General features: G+C 39.1%; 1 protein-coding gene across 1 annotated transcript in view; it reads right to left on the bottom strand.

The window, feature by feature from the left end:
* LOC114667255 (D-glucuronyl C5-epimerase-like) overlaps nt 1-10,350 on the bottom strand; it is a 72,981-nt gene extending 62,631 nt beyond the window's left edge. The window contains exon 1 of the mRNA XM_028822491.1: nt 10,211-10,350. The gene's annotated coding sequence lies outside the window, so the exon portion shown is untranslated. The remainder of the gene's footprint in view (nt 1-10,210) is intronic.
* Nucleotides 10,351-22,330: the final 11,980 nt, after the last annotated feature.

The raw sequence follows: 22,330 nt of genomic DNA on the forward strand, positions 1-22,330 counted from the left end.
AACAACTGTGTGTGATACACAGATCAAGGCTCTAATACCTGCACTAATCTGAGTGACTTTAAAAGCTAATATGAAGAAACGTTTTCCTAACCTAAAAAAAAAAAAAAAAAAAAAAGGTAACGTTAAATCCTGACCATGCATGTGTAGCTTGCATGTTATTCCCATTGCTGCATAGGTTTTCTTTTCCAGACACTCCCAAGTTTTCCTTGAGTTAGATTAACTGGACCCTCTAAATTGGAACAGTATGAGTGTGTGCTCTGAAATAGACTGACAGGTCATCAGTCCATCCATTCATATGTTAATTCATCACCTTGATGCCAATGGACAAGACGCTAGCACTCTATATTCCTGAGCTTGGAAATGATGGACAAGGGTCAAGGTATCTGTAAAAATCCCTGCGAGTATATGTCAAATTAATTATATTAACTTTCTCTGTACATGTGGGCGATGCGGGTTAGCTCCACTCTCCCAAAACCATATTGGGAGCCTCTTGAACCTGCATCACCCATAATGTAACCAAGGATGGGCCTTAGCAAGTGAGGACAAACATAGGCAACAATGAATGGGTATACAAATGAAGGTGCTTTGATTAAAAACAATCAAAAACAAAGTCAATCAAACAGTGCAAATAGTACAGTGCTCTTCCTCCTTAATAAATAAATAAATACCACCATCCAGGGGTACTTTCTTACGTGGATTACACGTTTAGCCGGATGTAATTGTTGACGATTTGGCCTGATCCTGGATCTGTCGGTTTTTCGAAACACTTGCTGGAAGTGTTGTCATAGCAACACATCCTAATCCTCAAACCTGCTCCGAGCAGGTTTGTTCTATGTAAACAAGGATTAGCTCACACACTTAATCAGTGTCCGTGCGTGGAATTCATTTAGTCATGACTTCGCCGTTCATGAATGAGCAACCAATTGATATATCGGTACGCAAATTATAAGAAGAGAATTTCATATAGAGAGGGTTTTGCGCGATCGGCAAGATCCTTTATTGCTCCCGGAGGAAATTCTTTTCGAAAGATACTGCTTTAGCCGAGGGGGAATATTGTACCTCAAAGATTTATTAGGACCTTATATTCGAAGTCAAACTTGGCGAAGTCGGGCTCTCACAACCACACAGACAGTAGGCATTGCTTTGAGGTTTTTTGCAAGCGGCACTTTTTTTATATACTGTATGCGATGCGGAAAATCTATCTAAAAGTGCAGTTTGCCAGGCAATTCGTAAAGTCTGTTTGGCTCTGAAATATTTCCTTAGGGTTTTCATTGTGTTTCCTGGACACCTGCATGTGCAGACAAAAGAGACGTTTCATGCCATTGCAGGTAGGTAATACACTGGCAAAAACACCTACAGTTCTATAAAGAATCTCACAATCAGCCTAACATTCTCATTATCCAGGGTTTCCAAATGTGATTGGGGCACATGGGACTGATCACAGTGGAGTTTGATCAAACATTATTTGGAAAATGTACCTCTCCTCCTGATGCATAATCAGACACAGTGTCTTCATCTAATATTTGACCTTCGTCAATATCTCGTTGGTCAGACACAGGTTCTAGGGATATGACATTCCCTGCAACTGACCCAACAAAAAAAAGAGGGCTATATGGCACACATTGAGGACAAATATATGCAATGACCATCCTTTACCTGAAATGAAGTGACCACTGCATCCTGCCACTGGTTCTGAGGAGGAGCTTCCCCCTGGAATGCCCTCAGAAACAGGGCAATGGGCATTTTGCTGGAGAGCCAACTCTTCTGCAGGGGTTAGGTCTGGACTGCGTGGACCTCCACCTGTTTTTTGCTGGTCTGCCTTCTTATTAGCTTTAAAATTAATGTTCTTTACATTATATAAGATTATTTATGTCAACAATTCTTTAAATAGTTATATACCAATATTTACCAGTTTGAAGTATATTCTTGTACTTCACTTTAACCTGTTCCCGTGTTCTCCTTGTGCTCAAGTTTGATCTGGAATTATGACATATTAAATAATAATTAATCTGACACATAGGAAATGAAACGCTGCTTTCAGTAAGTACAATGCACACGCATTTAATTTGTCGGCCACTTTTTGCCAGCCGTCTTTTCTGGTTTGGGCTGCTTTTGCAGTGTTACTCTTTGTGCATATTAAATCTTGAAATTCTACATGTCCTTCGAATGAAAGGTCTTGCTCCGCTTGTGTGAAAAAAAAAAAAAAAAATGCGCCCATTCTTTCGTCATTTTGTTACAGCCTATCAAAGACTTGCTGATCATGTTTTCTAGACTCAATATATATGGGCTTTTCACTCAGTGCGGGGGCGCGAGCATTCATCTTGGATGATTAGATCCAGCTAGACTAATCTACTACACGGCTGCATTTGAAAAACCGACTTATCCTGGATGAGTTTCACTGGCATTAACTCATTCCAAGATGAGGCATCTGATCTCGGATGATTTAAGCGACGTACGGAAAATACCCCCCAGGTGTAAAAACAATGCAATAAACAAAGGCAATTAAAACCAGAGGTAAAAAAAAAAAAAGTCAGGATTCCTTTATTCCCTGATGTGATGAATCCATGCTGTACCTCTTTCCTCTGCCAAAGCATCCATCCCTCCTGTCCATCACAGTCCTGCCTCTCACCTGTTTTACCTCCATCCTCTATCTCTCCCATTCTCTTCTTCAACTCAGCACGTCTTCCTTCATTGTCTCCCAGACTTACCCTTTTTATGTCACACAGTCGGCAGAGATGACAGCAACTGCTGTCCATTTTTCCTATGGATTTAGACATAACTACCTCGTGCCCAAACACAGGATCCCTAGGGAGACATCTCTCGATCTCCGCTACCCTTTAGCTAATCAGTGGGAAATCGATCCACCCCTCAAACAACAATCACATGTTCCTCCACTAATCTCTGACCGCTTGCCTCCATGCCTCTTTCTTTGTTCCAGCTTTCCCTCTCTCTTGTCCAACCCCCTTTTAACATGCCCCCGTGGGTGCAGCGCCACAATTATGAACCGCAGGAAGCTAATGAAGCAATCAAGACAGACCACACCCTCAGGTGTGCAGGTCTTGATCACTCCTCCAACCACACGCGCATGCATACCCACAGAGAATGAGCCAACTGTTTAACTATTTATTTAAAAACAGACCACAAAATTCTAAGCCACAGACACTCTATATTACAACATGCATAAAAAACTGTCACAACGCAAGTTGCATTTTGAGATTTCTGTAAATCTTTTACACCAAAATCTGCATATAGCATGTGAAAAATATTATAAAAACATACAGTTGTACAACAAACATCACAAATTTTCAAATGTGTGCAATATTCTTCCAATATTGAGAGTAAAGAAAAAAAAATGTTTTGTCAGTGTACATTACAACTAATAATGTGTATTATTAAAGGAAGTAATTTTTTGGAGGTTTTGGAAGTCATTTTTTGACTTGATGCCAGGACTCTTGACCAGTGAATGACAGGAAGAGGTGAGTCTTCAATTCAAAATGTTAGTACTATGAGGTTTTAGTTTTTCTGTTTATGTGTGTTCTGATAATTCACAAAGTAACTACGAAACAATATTTTGTTCAAAGAGTATGCATTTTGCACGTTTGGAGCATATTTACTTTCAGGTTGTAATAAAGAAAATAGCCAGAGGATTACTTCAATTGAGCTGACCTATTAATAAGAAAGGAAATCTATTCTGGTATGGCTTAAAAGTGAAGACAGACAATGTCTCCAGTCAAGTATTCTATTACCTTGAATAAAACACACAGAGTACACAAGCAGACAATTTTGTGCTTCAATTAAGAAGATGAGGTGGAAACCAGAACGTGTGAATTCAGTCCCATCCAATGACTCATCATGATCCATTTAAGTCACCTAACCTGCTAAAGCTCTAAATGTGCTTATACAATTGTATGCATAAGCTTATGCTCCTAGTCAAAAGCCATGTTTCACTGAACGAAAAGGAGTTAATAAAACCTCTACAAAACAGAAGTATGACGTAATATGTATTTCTGCATATAATTTATGCACAACTTACCAGAAATATTTTATAGAAAAAAAGAAGCTTAAGGAACTTGGTCAGTTAGTACTTTGCAACACAGCTTTCAAATGTTTCTTGCACTCACCAAAGAATCATTTTTATCTTGCTTTAGGAATTTTTCCCATTCTTTCCTTAAGAAGTCACACATTGCATATTTGACACCCTCTCACAGATTTAATAATATTTAAGTCTGCAGATTGTAAATTCTATTGTAAATCTTTAATATTTTGTTCAAGAATTTCCTGGAAAGATTTCATGGTTTACTTTAATTTAAGCTTGGCTCAATCTTACTGGAACATCTAGTCTCTTTCCAGCTTTAACTTTTTTCTCTCGAACTCTAAGACATAACTTCAAGGATTTGTTGTTATTTAATTAAATTCATTTTTTCTTTCATTCACTCTTATTTCTTGTGTCACTAGCAGGTCAAAATATTGTATAAGCGGATATCAAAAGTTTTTCCGAATTTGAAAGCAGTATTCTAATGTGCTTGTTCTGTAAATAGCCAAAGACTAGCTCTCAAGTACTGAAATAAGTAAATTATAAGTTTCTAATATTTGTGGCTTACAAGGCATGTTTTAGTTTCACAACCAAGTCCAAAGCCAGCATGGATGTCAAAAAACACAAAAGCTAAGCATTGTGGCAACACCAATTTGTACAGTAATCATTCAATTATGAGAGTGAATTAAAATGTTTAGAAAGTGTACCAGTACTGCATACATAAATGTATGTATGTATGTATGTATCATAAAGATTTCAACATATAGTCCAATTTATTTGCTCTGGAAAAAATATTAACAAAATGTCTAAGGGGAAGATAAAACAGTTTCAGGAGACCATTCTCACCTAGTCAACACATGCCAGGACTAGCCCCTTCAATTATCACACTTAAGAGATGAAGTGAAGAATTCCATCATGGCAGGATGTCTCTTGAAGATGATCAATGTTCTGGACATCCACCCATAGCAAAAGTGACAATGGTGTGAATCTTAATGGAGAATGAGAAATTGATGGTATATTAGATGGCAGACTTATTTATGGGTCAACTGAATCCATTTTGATACGCAAATAAACATGAAACAGGTGTTCTGGGTACCGAGAGCATTAACTCCTGAAATGGTGCATAACCTCATCCGGTGTTCAAAAAGAGGACTTAGAGTGAACAAATTTTCACTGGGAAAAAGTTATGAAGCATGACATAGCTAGAGATAAAACTTGAACAAACCATTATGCCCCAAACTCAAAACAATTGAAAAAACAAAAGTATTGTGAATTTTCAACACCAAAAAAATTAAACGTCCAGTGCCTGCATGATCATCTGGACGTTTTTTTGTTTTTTTTTTAATTATTAGGTGAAGTCCATAGTTATTATACGCCTCTGCGTTTTTCACAGGTGATTCTGGGGTTTGTCAGGGGTGTGTTCTTGCTCCTACTCTGTTCAATGCTTGCATGGCCTGGGTGTTGGGCAAGGTCGTGGGGTCCAGTGGCTGTGGGGCATCTGTTGGTGAAGAAAGACTCACTGATCTTGACTTTGCTGATGATGTTGTGATCTTCACGGAGTCAATGGATCCTCTGACCGGGGCTCTCAAGGGACTGAGCGAGGAGTCTGAGTGTCTGGGCTTGTGAGTGTCCTGGATAAAAACTAAGGTCAAGGCCTTTAATGACCTCTTAGGTATAGCCATCAGCAGTGTGTCTGTCTGCAGAGAGAGTGTCAACCTTGTTAAGAGTTTACTTACCTCGGTAGTGACATTCATGTCTCTGGTGACTCTTCCTATGAAGTCAGTAGATGGATTGGGAGAGCATTGCGGGTCATGAGGTTGCTGGAAAGGGGTGTGTGGCGCTACCGATTTCTATGCAAAAGGACGAAGGGCCAAGTCTTAGAGTCCTGGTGCTTCCTGTCTTGCTATATGGTTGTAAGACATGGATGTTATCCAGTGACCTGAGACGAAGACTGGACTCCTTCGTATTGTGTCTCTTCGGAGAATCCTTGGGTACTGCTGGTTTGACTTGGTGTTGAATGAGCAGTTGCTCTGAGTCCCTAATGAGGATCATTACCTCAGGAAGCATCACTTATGGCACTACAGTCATGTGGTGCAATACCCTGAGTGTGGTCTGGCTTGAGGACCCAACTGGCTGGACCAGACCAAGGGGACGCTCACCTAACACGTTCCTGCGACAGATAGATGGTCATATCTGGAGGGTGGGACTGGACCACATATCTGCCAAGGGGATGGTGGTAGCTGCCAACCAGTATCCCGAGCTGTTTCGTCATGTGGTGGGTGCGGCAATGCGCTGTACCACTGCATGTTGCCCAGTCTGACCTGAACTCAAGTCAACTTACTTTAGGACTTGCAGAAGTCAATCAGGGGAAAAATAACAAAATGATCAACTCCCCTTCTGCTTTATGACACTGACTTGTATCAACCCTTAATGTTTCCTTAACCCTGGGAAAAACTGTTCTTTTTTTTCTCTCCTTTCAAATGATTCAACCTTTTCTTATGGCTAGGACCAAAACCTGTTAGTTTTTGTTTCAACAGTACCCACCATGTTGTTCAAAAATATGTATAGCTTTTAAAAGTATTTTTTGTATATTTTACATGATCACTTTTATTACATTTCCTTTTGAGAACTTTTCCTTTCAAATTTTATGTAAATACCACCACACTGTGAACCACTATTATGGTTTTGTCCAAGTCTTTTTGCTGTCCTTTGCTGTAGCACAGACGTTTAACTTTGCGTATTTAACCTGTGTATTGAGTCTTCCAGATCTTAACTAAGGTTTTCCCCCTCAACTTCTGGTTCTTAATGTTTCTGACCTTGGGAGTACCATGTTGGAATACTTCAATATCATTTGATTGCTCACCCTTCTACTTTGCAAATGTCAGCAATCTTAACTGCAAAGCCCATATGCAGCTGCATGACGAACCTACAGTTGTCAAAAGACTGCAGAAATTTCTGAAACTGAATTAGAGTAGATTATTTATTCAAATTTAGAATTTCCTTTCCATAGCTTAACATTAACCCAATATCAGTCAATCACATTTTGACAAAAAAAAAAAAAAAATTCTAAAAGCACGCCAAGACTTGTGCTCATAGCATATTCACAGTTTTTCAATCTGTTCAATTCTGCACATTAATAATAACTGTACACAAATGCCATAGTTAAGTTTACAACTTAGAGCAAAAGAATTTAAACAAAAAGATCATTCAATCCATGAAGTGGTCAACTAACAGCTACATTGCCCCAATATCCTATCCAGACTCTTTACCCTTTTGAGACTATGCCTTTTTTTCAATCTTGGTAATTAAGTGAAACAAACATGCAACTTGCTTATAAAAGTTTCTCAGTGAAATTTGGATTTTACTATGCATGCAGCTAAACTGTGCAAACAGGGAAAAAAATAGTATCATGCTTAAAGAGTATTTAAAATGAAAGATTCCTGTAAGAGTAACTTGAAGGACTACACAAAAATGTATGGACAGCCAAAAATAGTTCATTCAGCTCAGTTCCCTGTTCCAGAACCAATAAAACTAGATCATTTTTGTCAGAAACTAAAAATCAATGAACCAATGATATTAATAGTGGTGGTGGAAGCAATCAAATACATTAAGCTAATGGTGTAATATCACATTGTACATCAATGACACATTTATAAGAGTCACTGCAACAAAAAAGCAGCTTTCTATTGCTCACAGCATCAATGACACATATTATAAATGCAACACTACAATGCAGACAACCAACTAGGATACCTTTCTCTAACCAGAGTGCAGCAGTCGCTGGAAATGGTGCTACAAATTAAACATGAGAAGCTCTACCCTTATCAGATGCACATTTAAGCAGGAGCTATGATGATTCACTAGAATTTGATTTGAGACCTTACGTTATAGAATGTAAAACCATTTAGATGATACGATAAAAACTTCACCTGATTTCAGAAATCACATATAAAATTAGATAAACCTCAGACAAGACAATACTCCTTGCCATAATGGCATGCATTAACCTGCCATAGAAAGGTGAAAGATGTTCTTTCCAGCTAACAATGCATAAAAAGCATGCAAAAAGAAAGACGACTGGCAATATGCTATTGGAACTACTTAATGGGATTGTTTGTTTTACCACTGAATAAAAAAAGAAACTGTATATGAATGATTGCTTCTATAAATACTTCAGAAATCATGGAAGTCTTTAAAAGAAATGATTTATCTGAACACTGAAGCAATAAAGTATCCTTCCAAATATTTTATAATCCCACTTAATCCAAGTTTATTTGCATAACGCAGACCATCATTACAAGGGGAAAATAACTCTTGGGAGGGCTTATCCAATGCAAATCCTAGTGCAGACATGCAGAAATCAGATATCAACTTCTCACAGATGACGTGGCAGACACAAAATCCCTCCCTATAGCAAGCCTGAAAAAACAGTTAATTTGTTCTGCATTTCTATCACAGCAGTAACCATATCTTTTATTCTGATATAAACTTTCCTAGAGACCATTTGATAAAGTGGTTGAGGACCACAATACAAAGGTGAAGTAAACCAAACCAATAAATGTGAGAAGACTGCTTTGCTTAGCAAACTTAACCATTTTGTGAACAGAAAAATTACATTACAAATGGGGTTTGAATTTATTTTAACCCATTTCTTGAAAAAACTAGCAACACCAGCAGCGACCAATATAATCAGTCTTCTTTCAATAAACGCAAAAGAATATTGCTGTTTTAAGTTATACAGAGCTACACAGAACTAGAACACCACTTAAAAAAAATCTAAGAGCTATAGTAAATATGTTAGAAATAAAGAATGGAACGCCCGTCCACGAAGTAAAACCTTTACTTAAAAGTGTCTTTGCACACTCCAGCCCAGACCTTTACAAATGAGAAGTTTCAAGGGCTGACAGAATGACCTGTGAGCATCTATTTAAGACTTGCAATCATGATAATGCACCATGGGAATCGCCGATTTCAAAAATGGTCATAACAGCTCTTGGCAAACGAAGCAATTGACCATAGAATGACGATATAAAATTCCTGTAAGGCTATGAACTGTGAGAATTAAAACCGGACACTGGACAAGGTATTGCGTAAAAAACAATGACGCGAACTCCGTTAGTGTCATTGTGCTGTTATGCCAGTAATGTAAAAAACAGTCTTTGCTACAAGTTTGAATAAGATGCCTTGTTCAAACTTCACGTCAACATTAAGACGACAAAGAAATGCAGAATCAAAATCCCAAACTTGACCACTTGAGAACTTCAACCCTAAATAGTAGCCGTGGGGTAAGAATGTTTAGCAACCTAGTGAAATCTTCAGGTATTTAACAAGCATGCGCGACGGCAGAGGAGCCCCTGGGACCCAGAGGTAGAAAGGGCAGCTCAGAACGGACATGCACAGGCCAACCTAATAGGTGGTGGCGTCAAGCAGTTAGAGCTATTTCAACACCAGAGGCCATGCCCACTGAAATAAGTAGATACAGAAGGAGAACAGTTACAGTGCATACCTCCGTGAGAATGAAAGGTATACAATAAAGGACTGTTCCCCGTACTGACAACCATTAGATATAATAAGCAAAGGTAATGCTGACGTACAAGCGAATCTAAACTTGAACAAGGTTAGATTGGTCTCCAAAAAAAGGTTGGTAATAAAGGGGATAAATTTTCGAACATCATACACCACGTTTTAAATGTACCTAGTTACGCCTGGTATACGCCCTTTATATTTTATGACTAGATGGTGTGAGGCGTATATGCATGCAAAATTATGTGTAAAAGATGGAAGGGGTGAACAAAATGATGTTTCCTAGGTGCTTGGTAATATGTGAAATTAGATAGAGAGGCCGTACGTATCAAATCAAACTACAGATGGGCAGCATTAACACAAAGGTCTTCATTTCGGGTTTTTATAAAGATTTCCGAAAAGTAATAAAAGCTGCCGAGGACCCGTCACTTAACAGCCTATGTCGGACTGGAGAACTGTGATCTTAAAACCTGAGCAGCACTTCATGGTTGTCTTTCTAAAGAGTTCGTTAGATTAGTCGTCTCTATCAGTCTGTATTTCACACGAATCTAGAAGGTTACCGAGTCCGACTGAACGCAACATAAACACGGAAGGAGCGTCAAGCAGCTACACTCGGGAACGGTTTTACGAACAGACGGCGGTATGCAGACCCACCTGTACCCTGGTGAGCGAGTCTCCCAGCCCTTCCGAGTTTCCGATCCACTGGGCCACTCTCTACTGTCAACTGCCGCGTTAACACACAAACAACACACTGAGGACGCGCCAGCCAACGCGAGCAAAGCCCTAACTCCAGCCCCAAGCCCGCGCCCACCACTAGTCCTCGCGAGAACATAGCTATGATTGACAGGAGGAATGATCAATCGTCTCGCGGCTTCGGAGAAAGACTCGGATTCTGTGAGCGTGGGTTTGTGTTAACTCTTTGCTTTGTATGCAGAGGACAGAAGGATTTGAAAACCAGAAAAAAAGGCGTTGATTTATGTGAATAAATTAGAAGAACATCCTTAATATTGACATCGTTGTAATACGTATACTGGAGTAGTCAAATAACGTCTTTGGTAGGAATCTGAACAGACCTCAGAAGATAACGTGAAAGGGATTAAGTTCCTTGGCTCAGGGCCACAAAGAGTTAGTTGCTAAGATTAGACCCGTTCAAGAAGGATGTTTTCGGTACCGAACCTACTTCGTGCTAGCTAGAGAGCCAAGCCGCAATTTGAGGGTGTTGTCATCTCAGCCTTTAAAAACAACGGGAAAGAATTTCTTCTTCTAATTTGAAATTACGTTTTTCGGGAGAAAGCAAATACAGGGAAAAGCAGTTTTTTTTGTTCTTTACATCTTTTCACTTTGTATTATGTTTTCCTCTCTCTTAGTTTAGATTCAGGAAATGCCTAATTTTGTAAGCCACCTCAGACTAAGTTTATTTTAAGCTTAACATTCACTACAAGCCTTTTTTCCTGCCATCACTTGAGAGTGTAGTGCCAATGAAATGTTACAACAATCCCAGGAGGTCAGAATCGTTTTAGGCAGAATGTAAGAGTAAATAATTCGGAGCACTTTTCTGGAAAAAAAAGAAAAGAAAACAAAACCCAGCATGTATCACTATTTAGCCTAGTACCGATTGGTAATAGTCAGAGCTTAACTTGGCATGTTAGCTTGCCTCTGCCTTTGTTGGCATTTCACAGTTTGACACCTGACAATCCTCTTGTGATTGGCATTAGTTACTTATGTATATACTGTACATTGGAATTAGTAGTCTTTCCATAAAAGTAACCCAATTCAACTTGCAACTCAAGTTTTGCACTAACAACTGGAGCAAATTACCGAAGAGAGTGTACTGTTGTTTCGAGATGTGCAACTTGCTTTATTTCCCATACATGTAGATAAAGTTTATAAGTTAAATACTGCATTAAGCATACTCGGTTCGGTTCTGCTGGGCTCCACTGGTTGCAGGATTTTAACAGAAGCAATTCTATATTTATTTACTTTGCTTAGAAGATACTTTTTTTTCCAGAGCAACTTAAGAAAAGAGGTCAACATCAGTCTGGACGGCTGTATGAAAACAAGTGTTCGGGAAGAGGTTACAAAACTGATCATGACAAGTGAAGAAAGAGCTGAGAAGAAATACTAGGTACAGTTCCTAGGTTATAAAACCAAGTTAGACAGATATTCACCAAACAAGACTGTCTTCAAGTGATTCTTAACCACTTTGATGGAGTCAGAATTTCTAAAGGAGGAGGGCAGCTTGTTACACCTAGGACTGTCTTAACATATGGGCACAGTGAGCACTAGCTGGGGGCTCATGATGTTTCTGATGCCTATGTATGTTTCTGTTTTACTATCAAAACAGGGGCACCAACGCACTACATTGCCCGCGGCTCTATGATGCTGTTAAGATGTCTGTGGCTACACCAGCTAGTCACTTCCCATGGAAAGAGTCTGCACTGAGGTTTAATAGAACACAGAGGTGGCATTACCAGACACTGAGTAGTCAAGAAGGAACATAGGACCTCACAAGTGCCTCCATACATGTAGTGATAACCCATTGAATACTCTGTAAGTAAGCATCAAGGATTTGAACTTAATACATGCTGCTACAAGATGTCAATGTAGTAATCTTAAAGGAGAAGTGACCTGTGCCTGCCATAACTGGTTGAACACCAGATGTACTGCTGCGTTTAGAATCATCTGCAGTGGCTTGGTGAAACATGCAGGTACTCCTGCCACCAAAGAGTTGCAGTAATCAAGATTCAAGCAAGACCAAAACCTGCACAAGGTGTTGTGCTGTATACTCCATTAGATATGGTCTAATCTTATTATATAAACATCAGTCTTGGGGACTATATGGGAAGAAGTGTTACAGATGAGGTTACAAAATTAATAATCACAAGTGAAGAGCTCAGAACAAATACAAGCTAATTAAAATTCCTAGATTACAAAACCTAACAGCTAATATCAGTTAGACAGGAATTCACCAAACAAGAGCGTCTTTAAACACTTCTTAAACACATTAAGGAAGTCAAGATTTTGAATAGAGGTGGGCAGCTTATTACACTAGCAAGAAGTGTAAAGAATCTGGACTAAGGTTTAATCCTACACAGATCTGGCATCACCAGATGCTGTTCATCAGTAGACCTGAGTGGTTGAGAAGGAGCTTTGGACCTCACAAGTGTCCCCATATATGGAGGTGTTGGTCCGTTGACTATTCTGAAGGTAAGCATTAAGGGTTTGAACTTAAAACATGCTGCTACAGGAAGTCAATATAGTAATCTTTACAGGTTGAACAACAGACGTGCCGCTGCAATTCGAATCATCTGCAGTGGCTTGGTGACACATGCTGGCATTCCCAACAACACCAAATGCTGGACCAAGAATTTTACTGCATACTCTGTCAGATACACTCTGATCTTGCAGATATTATATAGATTGTGGTATACATCATCCTCAGTACTAAAATTATTATTTAACTAGACATTTGTTTTTATGCTTCTGCACTTAAATTAAAGATATTTAATAAACTCAGGGAGTTCATTTCACAAAATTGCATTGTCTCTTTCTCAAAACTTGTTTATAGGCACATATAATGCTCAGTGTTACAATTTATTCTTGTATGTCTCCTGCAAGGTTGTCCTTTTTTTAATTATATAGGGTATCAAGAGGCCATTTCATTTGCCAAATGTGATGCATTAATTCCAGTAATCATAGTAACTTTCGCTTGTGTTTGAGTCTTTAGTAGAAAAAAGATTGTTGCATGGGCACATTTTAACTTTATTTCTGCACTCTTCTAAATCCTTTTTAGATATGTAGAGAATCAAGGCAAATTTTAAACATTGTCATTAGATGTAAAAAGTAACTGGTTAAAAAAACAAGGCCAAAATAAAAAAAAAGATATTCATACGCAGATTCCTGCATTTTAACAGAATAAATCTCAGTATTCTTAAAGTTGTCTGTCTGCTGTTACTAAGTCCAGTTTGCATTTTTCCACTAATTTCAGTCCCTGTTGATTCTTAATGAAAAATTCATCCAGAGGGCTCAACCAGGAATGCAGTGTACTGATATGGGCAGAAGACCATGCACATTAAGATGGTGACTCTGGAATTACAGTGTTATGTTTTTATTGGTTGTTAAAATATTATCTAATTCTAATAAAAATAGCATGCATGTATATAATAACCCAAAAGAGAAGCAACTGTTTAACTGCCACTCTGTCCAGAAGGTTGGTTATTGTTGCCTGCTTTATTTAAAAATAATTTAGAAAGATAAATGTTCATCAATATTCGAAACACATTATTTTCTTTAATAAAGTAGCTTGAGACTGAATGCATGCTTAGAGACCTATCATCGTTTAAAAATGAGCACCTTTCCAAATTTTTCATTCTCTGTTAATTAACAGACCAAATATTCATGTTACAAACGAATGGATGGATGGATCAATGTCCTTCAGGTTTTGTCTAAGAGTGATTCTAACCTATAACAGAATTTAGGAATCTCCTGTAGCTAGAGATAACATCATTTATTATTCACCAAGATCTTAAAGTTACTGTTGTATGAAGTGTTCTAGCCTGCCCAGTGGGAGATACATAAAAGAGATTAGCTGCTGAGAAAATCAATTAAATGAAATCAATGCATACTTATAACATGGTAAGTGAAACCAGAGGAAGACTGGACAAGACAGAATTTCAGGCTATTCAGAGCTCATATTCCAACTTGTGTTGAGTAGCAGGGTATAAAAAGTGGGTTAGGGCCACCGTCTAAGGAGATAAAACTGCAGGTACTTTATCTGATGGAACCTGAGCGTAATAACGAAAAGCTGCAGAATACTAAAATGTGAAAGTACTATGCTCAGGGCATTAAATTTGTAGCCCTGTAGGATCTGACAAGGCATGACTCTCACAGAGCTACTACAATAGTTTGCTTAGATCTGCCGGGAAGAAATTATGGTTCGGCCTCTGAGGTTTGACCTGTCTATTTTCTAAGTGGCAGATAGGCAACCAAAAGCTATTGGGATAAGTCTGGAAATGTGATAATATATTTAGGTGATGTCATGTCCGAGGTTCTCCTTGCTGGCTCCTTCGAGGTAGGCTGTAACCCACCAGGCTGAGAGGGGGCACTGTCGCTAACTGTGTCATTTTCTTTTTTGTCCCAACAGCTCAGAGAAGCCGCCCAATGAGGGAAATTAGTGCCGCCTCTTTCTGTCCTCTCGTTATAGAAAGCCTGACTGCCTCCACTGAGCTGTTTTTTGGGACAGATACCTGACAAGTCAGAGCTCTACGAGAGACCTCTTATTTGTTATGTTGACTAACCTGAGTCCTTATTTTCTTTTGTGTTTTGCCCTACAGGGTTATGCTAGGTGTTGCCACAAGGCGTTTGTTTAAGTTAAAGAAGAAGAGGAGAGAATTAAATGGGATGACCTGGCTGGTGTCCCAACTATTTTTCGCTTGTCACGACTTGACCTGTGCTTGGCCAGCTCACAGTGATCAAATAAAAGAAAATTAGGTCTGCTTAAAGATAAAAGCCAGAGCACTGACAGGCACAGAGTTTACTTAGGTATCTGAGATCAGAAGGGACCAAGCAGAATGGTGACCAGACTGCAGGACACTGTTAAATTTGTAAGCTCTTAGATTTATTCCAAATTATTGGGAGTTTTTTAAAAGGAAATCATCAGAAAAGTCTAAACGCAGAGCTCAATGTAAGGGCTGTAAATCAGTAGAAAGGCAGAGGAAAATGCTAAATTGCTTACACAATATAAAGCCTAAGAGTGGAACAGAGTAGTAGCATCTGTTTCTTGCTGAACTGCTGCAGAATGTTACCTCAGTTTTTGTTTTCTTCTAACAGCAAGCTAGCACCCAGATGGTAAGTGCAACTCATGTGGTGACATGCCTTGCTCTGAGGAATATGTAGCAGGATTAGTATTTAAGCTAGGGACTCATAAACTGTCACAGCTAGACCATCACACTCTTCTTGTTCTTCCTGTGTAGCCATGCCAAAGCGAGATGTCTTGTCAAATCTTTACAGAGCCGTGTCTTGTCTGCATGGTGACCTTTCCGTGAAGTTGTAGATCTGTCTTGTGTCACTATTTTTGCGCATCACTGCTTCTTTGACTTATTGTTGGTTTCCTTTTTTGCAGATGGAAAAATCTGATTATGAGGTAACAATGTAAGCATGAGCCCTAGGGCACAAACCAAGACAGTTCTGTCATACGCTGTTTTCTGTTAGTCAGTGGGTACGGACCTCTGACTAACAGCGGGGCTGATCTGAGAAGAAAGGATGGTCACAGGTAAGTGACAACTGAAGCAAAAGCTTTTTTCACCCCATAGTCACAAGATTTTTAATAATACTGTATGGAACAGTAATATAAAATAAAGCAATATACAATGAGGGCAAACTGAATATGAGTATTGTTGGTTTGGAGTGATGCACCGTAAAGACCAGCTTTATTCAACTAAGTACACGAGTAATCACTAGCAAATGAAATATTAGGGGGTTATGTTCCAAAACAATTGTGTGTCAGTCAATATGGTATAGCATTAGCTGAAGATGTCACTATCTTCACAGATGGTTCTCTCAATTTTTCAACATACTTCCTTCAAAAGCCTATAGAATTAGAAACTTTCTTGCCACCATGGAGTGAAGGATATTTGTTCTGCCTTTGTGTCAGCTCCAAGCTTATTTTCAGATTTACCATTTGTCCCTTTTGGCACCTTGTCCAGAGCTGGTTCATCACATGTGTCCATTTCCACAATCCTACAGTACTGTATAGCAATAAAGGGGTTCAGTAAATGAATGACTGAATGAATAATTGAATTGCATAATTTGGTGAATTCATAAAATTAAGAAAGCAAGTGGGGCATTCCTTAAGTGTGTGAAAGTGTGGCTGGACCAGGCTTGTAGGATGACATTTACATTTTACACTTCATCTGCAGCACAAGATGATGGGCATCACTACTCAGACTTGGTGACATCACTGCATCTGTCAAAGGGAGTGTGTCAGAAAATGTCAGTGCTTCAGTTTGAGCCACGATTCCTTACTCATTTTGTTGTGTTCTGTCTTGTAACTATTTGAACTTTTATAATGCCTTTTAACCTTAATTCTCAGATGTCAATTTATCAATTTTGTTGCGATTTTCTTATCATTCTTCTCAGAAGCAGTTGTCGACGTCATCCTCATTTGCAATAGAAGACATAGGCAATATCAAAATATCTAACAACTGATAATAATTCATCTCATTCTTTTTTTCTTTTTTGAAGTGATGGGGACAGCCAAATAGCACATGCTGACTCTCTATCAAGCCGTAACTCTATGCCTGATAGAGAAAAGCTAACAAGAGCCTAAAGTGTTGCCCACAGGGGTCTTCTTATATGTTTAGCCCTAATCAGCTGAGGCCAGAGCTAACCCTTCCTTGCTGCAAAGAGCAGACAAATACAGTGTACAAAATAAGACCAGAATGGAGGGACATAAAATAACCAAAAACATCAGGAACAGGAAAGCAACAGAAAAACAGGAAACAAATGCAAAAACAAACGTAACCTTCAGGAACTCAAAGCAGTAACTTGTCATAAAGATGGCATCAAGCAGTTACAAGATGCAATCAACAAAAAGCTGACAAGTCACCTACCACAAATGGCCTCTTTTATTCATTAAGTACCGTATATGTCATGCATAAAATTAACAACAAGCATCAAAGCTCCTGTCCTTGCAGGCTCACAGAGTTGGTAACCACTGCAGAGATACAAGCGAACATGAGGGGCAGCAGCAAAGTGCATGCAGCACACAATGATTAACACAAATTCCATCCATCCATCCGTCCATTATCCCACCCGCTATATCCTAACTACAGGGTCACGGAGGTCTGCTGGAGCCAATCCCTGCCAACACAGGGTGCAAGGCAGGAAACAAACCTCGGGCAGGGCACCAGCCCACCGCAGGGCACACACACACCAAGCACACACTAGGGTCAATTTTGGATTGCCAATGCACCTAACCTGCATGTCTTTGGACTGTGGGAGGAAACCGGAGCGCCCGGAGGAAACTCACGCAGACACGGGGAGAACATGCAAACTCCATGCTGTGAGGACCCGGGAAGTGAACCCAGGTCTCCTAACTGTGAGGCAGCAGCACTACCCCTGCGCCACCGTGCCGCCCATTAACACAAATTAAATCCATTAATTAGTAAAGTAAAAAATATACTCAGCTGACACTGCCAACTTGAAAACATCACAGGCAGATTTCCAGCCTTTCCAGAGTGACCAAAATTGAGATATGTTTTTTTTTTTGGCGCTTGACAAAAATACAAGGGGAAATCCAAAAAAATTAGACTTCACAGAGGGTTAAAGCAAAACTTAACAAGCTGTCTGCTTTAGACTTTGGAAGCTTTAAAGTATTTTTATGTATGGTGGAATTGGTTTTGGATAAATAGCTGAGCACAGGCAATAAGAAATTAAATGGTGAAACAGCATTACACTAAAATAGGGCAGACAGTTGGTGCCATATTGTTTCAGCTAACACCGTCTCATTAACAGACAATAATTTGCAAGGCTGTGCACTCACTAATTATCTGGACACAAGTGGGTGTTGTCTTGTAAGAATGCTGAGGAGAAATTCAACAAAAGACTGTGAAGGACTGCTTCATATTCCAAGTGTTATTAAGCTCCATTGCTCAGCTGGAAGGTCCAGTAATTAATAAAGCAATCATTGATTCCTTTTAGTGGCACAGATTTTCATTCAGCTTTACGATGCCAATTATGCAAATTCAGATTTAGCTCGTGCCAGCAATACTGAATGGCCTAAATGACCTAAAACAGAAAAAAACAAGACCTGGATGAAGAGGAAATATACTGTCTTGATCACACATCATGCCAAGAATACGTGAAGAGCTTTTGTGATCATCTCAGGGCCTAGCTATAATGGCCGGATATTTTGGGGAAGGAACCAAAGTACAGCAATAGAATTAAAGCCTGTGAAGCTAATTTTCATAGGAGCACAAAGGGACCATCTAACTACAAGGAGAGTTCACCAAACATATATATTAAGCTACTCCTACATACAGCCGCTCAAAGATTATCAATAAACGTCCTACAATGTTTAATGTCTAAATTAACTGTTTATGTTTTCAAACCATGTTCAAGTTCCTTCTAAACCAGAATAAATTTTTATATGTTCTCAGAATAAAACACAAGTAGTGATTTTTTCATCTGTAAAATGAAACATTTCCTTATAAAGGTTGTCAAACAGTTGGTTAAAGACTAGCATTCTAGTGTGCCACAAAAGAGCTTCAAAATTTCTATTGCCATTGGCCCTAGATACCTAAATAATTGATTTTAATGTCTCCTGCAGGCAGGAACTGAAGCGACAGCTGGGAGGCTTTACTGGAGCTTCATTAATTTTTCATTGGGATGGCAGAGGTCTTGAAGACACTGTGTGCACTTTGTGAGCAATGACCTTGCTGGCATGTGCCTTCTCATTTTCTGCTCTGAGCAATCTATCTGCAGCTTGTAAAGTAAGGGGATGGAGAGACATTGGACTGTAAAGCAGTGGGGCTCAGGGTCCAGCTTTCAGTTCAGAGAGATTTATCTTAATAAAGATATCTGTGACTGGCAGAAGGGTGTGATGCGTTCAGACTTATGGGCCTTTTGTCAGCACAGCCAGACCCTCACTTCATCTTCACAGTCACAGCTCCTTTTACTCAAATTAGCACACATGCACTCTGCATTGTAACGTTTATCTGAAGTGAAGTGAAAAGGTCCACTGTTAAACACCTGAATGGACAGCAGGATCCTATCACAGATGTGAACAATCACAATGTAACACTATTCTTACCTGAAAAAATGTTGAAGGCTACCACTTAAAGAAAACACAGAACTGAGAATATCCCTTTACAAATATTATATATTTTATAAACTAGCAGCCAGATAGGCCTTTTAGGCAGGTAATAACTGAAATTGAAAAATGCGTGAAATATTTAGGAATATCTTTATTTTTGGGTTGGTTTGGCAAAAATTGTGATCTGCTCATCATCAGCCTTCCAGTAACAGATACAGATAATCACATTAATACAATGCACAAAACGTTCATGTTTTTGTCTTATTATAGAATACATTGATTCTGCATTCACTGTCAAAAAATATCATGTGAATTATTTTTTTTACTGGAGTAATTTGAATCAGATGCCATAATCGGAGAGATTAGATATGAGGTTGAGGGGCCTTTCTTATTAAATAAAACAGAAACTTTAATTGCCACCATCTGCTGTTCGTGATTTAGGTTTGTAAAAATGAATCATGCTTGGATCAAAAGAGATTTTTGAGAAGATCAAATAAAATTGACAGTGTTCATAGGGTGGAGAGGAGGGTTTCAAAACATTTCAATGACTTCCATCTGCCCACAGTTAGTCAGATGATGCACAAATAGCAAAAAAATCTTCAGAATTGCTTCTCTTATTAGGAGCAGTTGTTCAGCAAAATTTACTTCAACCTACACAAATCTCTAGGTGGTTGGAAAGGACTCCAGAAGAATGCTTGAGAATTTTAGAAGCATTCCTGCTACTTTTATTGGGCAGGACAAAGTGGGCATTGCCCATTCTGCTAGGCTTTAGTGTCAAACCAGGCCTGTTGGAGTAGCAGATTTAGCAGACATCCAGCTATGCCCTCTCCCACTTACATTCTAAACTAAATTACTAAACTCCAGCTTGTACCAGGATCTGCCAGTACTTTATCTGATAACAAAGTGTAAATCAGAGTTGCACTGACATCTTTGCAGAGACTTTTAGAGTCAGAAAGTGTGAAATGGACTGAAGCAAGTACAAAGATGAAAATTCAAGGAATGACAACTGGGATGGACAGAATAACACACCTATGAGAAGACCCTGCTTTTGTAACTGGAAGTGACTTTAATCCAATCATGAGAAGTTCCACCTTTCTTCATAAACTAGTTACACTCATCCCATCTCAGTATTTTCAGAGATATACTGCCACTGATCTCCCTAGAGAATGTCTCACGGCACTTTCTCTGAAGCAATCTGGCCCATTGGGAAAACTATGCTCCTACTCGACAAAAATGACCTTCTGAAAATAAAAGCTGATGAGCCGTTCTCTCATTGGGGAGCTGAGATATGATAGCTTCTTTCTCTTTGTGGACCAGAAAGTTGAGATCCAGTCAAAGTTGTGTGCCAGTAGTCTGGAAAGGCTGAGAAGCAGACATTACTTCAGGGAGGGAAGTTTAGCATCTAAACTCTTGTGCCAGAAAGAGTAATGCTCTTCCCTATGAAGCTGCAGATGACACTGCAAAGGACTTAACAGCAGAAAGCAAGCTGAAAAAGCAGCATCACAGAGCACCACAAACACAAACTGTCTAGTCTATCTACATCCTGCCTTATATATCAATATACACTCACCGGCCACATTAGGTACACCTTGCTAGTACCAGGTTGGACCCCCTTTTGCCTTCAGAACTGACGTAATTCTTTGTAGTATAGATTCAACAAGGTGCTGGAAATATTCCTCAGGGATTTTGGTCCATATTGACATGATAAAATCACGCAGTTGCTGCAGATTTGTCAGCTGCATATCCATGATGCGAATCTCTCGTTCCACCACATCCCAAAGATGTCCTATTACAGGAGTTCTGAAACTTGGTCCTAGGGGCCCACGGTGGCTTCAGGTTTTTGTTTCAGCCAGACAAAAACTGATAACAATGATCTCATTTAATTTGCTTTTTTTTTCTTCTCTTATTCTGCTTTCAGAAAAGTGCAACAGCATGATTTTTACATTTATAAGACATTTAGCAAAATTTCTGTTTTTGCTATAGATTTAAATGCTTAACTCTCTTTTGTTGATTTCATTATATTTTGCCCATATACTGTGTATTATATTTATTACAGTTCATTATATTTTGCAGTTTGCTCCCTTCATTGTATCTTAATAAGACAATTAAAATTGAGCAGAGCAGACATCCAGGCAAACAACACTGAATCGTGAAAGTCTGCAACTACCTCAGCGTCAGACCCACTAATTAGTAAATAATGGATTAATTAAACAATTAGAACACCTGGAAAAGCGGAATGAAAATTAAGATGAAAATATTGTTAAAAAGAAAAAATACATTATTCCCATTTAACTGCTTAGTGCATTTTAATAATTTTATTTTATCTATCCATCCATTTTCCAACCCGCTGAATCCGAACACAGGGTCACGGGGGTCTGCTGGAGCCAATCCCAGCCAACACAGGGCACAAGGCAGGAACCAATCCTGGGCAGGGTGCCAGCCCACCGCAGTAATTTTATTTTATTTTTTACGAAATTTAGTTTTCTAATTTTTATATTGTTCCCAAAACACAGAATCTGGGAAAGAACAGTTCACTTATTTAGCCCAGGAGTCCAATGAAAAACAGAAGCTGGTTGGAACAAAAACGTGTAGGCACAGTTGGTCCCCAGGACCGAGTTTTGAAAACTCCTGCTCTATTGGATTGAAATCTTGTGACTATGGAGACCATATAAGTATAGTGAACTCAATGTCATGTTCAAGAAACCAGTGTGAGATAATTTGAGCTTTGTGACATGGCGTGTTATCCTACTGGAAGTAGCCATCAGAAGATGGGTACACTGCTGTCATAAAGAGATGAACATGGTCAGCAACAATACTCAGGTAGGCTGTAGCATTTAACTAATGCTTAATTGGTAATAAGGGGCCCAAAGTATGCTAAGAAAATATCCTCCACACCATTACACCACCAGCAACAGCTTGAACTGTTGATACAAGGCAAGGTGGATCCATGCTTTCATGAT

This window comes from Erpetoichthys calabaricus, chromosome 17 (assembly GCF_900747795.2).
Source record: "Erpetoichthys calabaricus chromosome 17, fErpCal1.3, whole genome shotgun sequence".
Classification (NCBI taxonomy): Eukaryota; Metazoa; Chordata; class Cladistia; order Polypteriformes; family Polypteridae; genus Erpetoichthys; species Erpetoichthys calabaricus.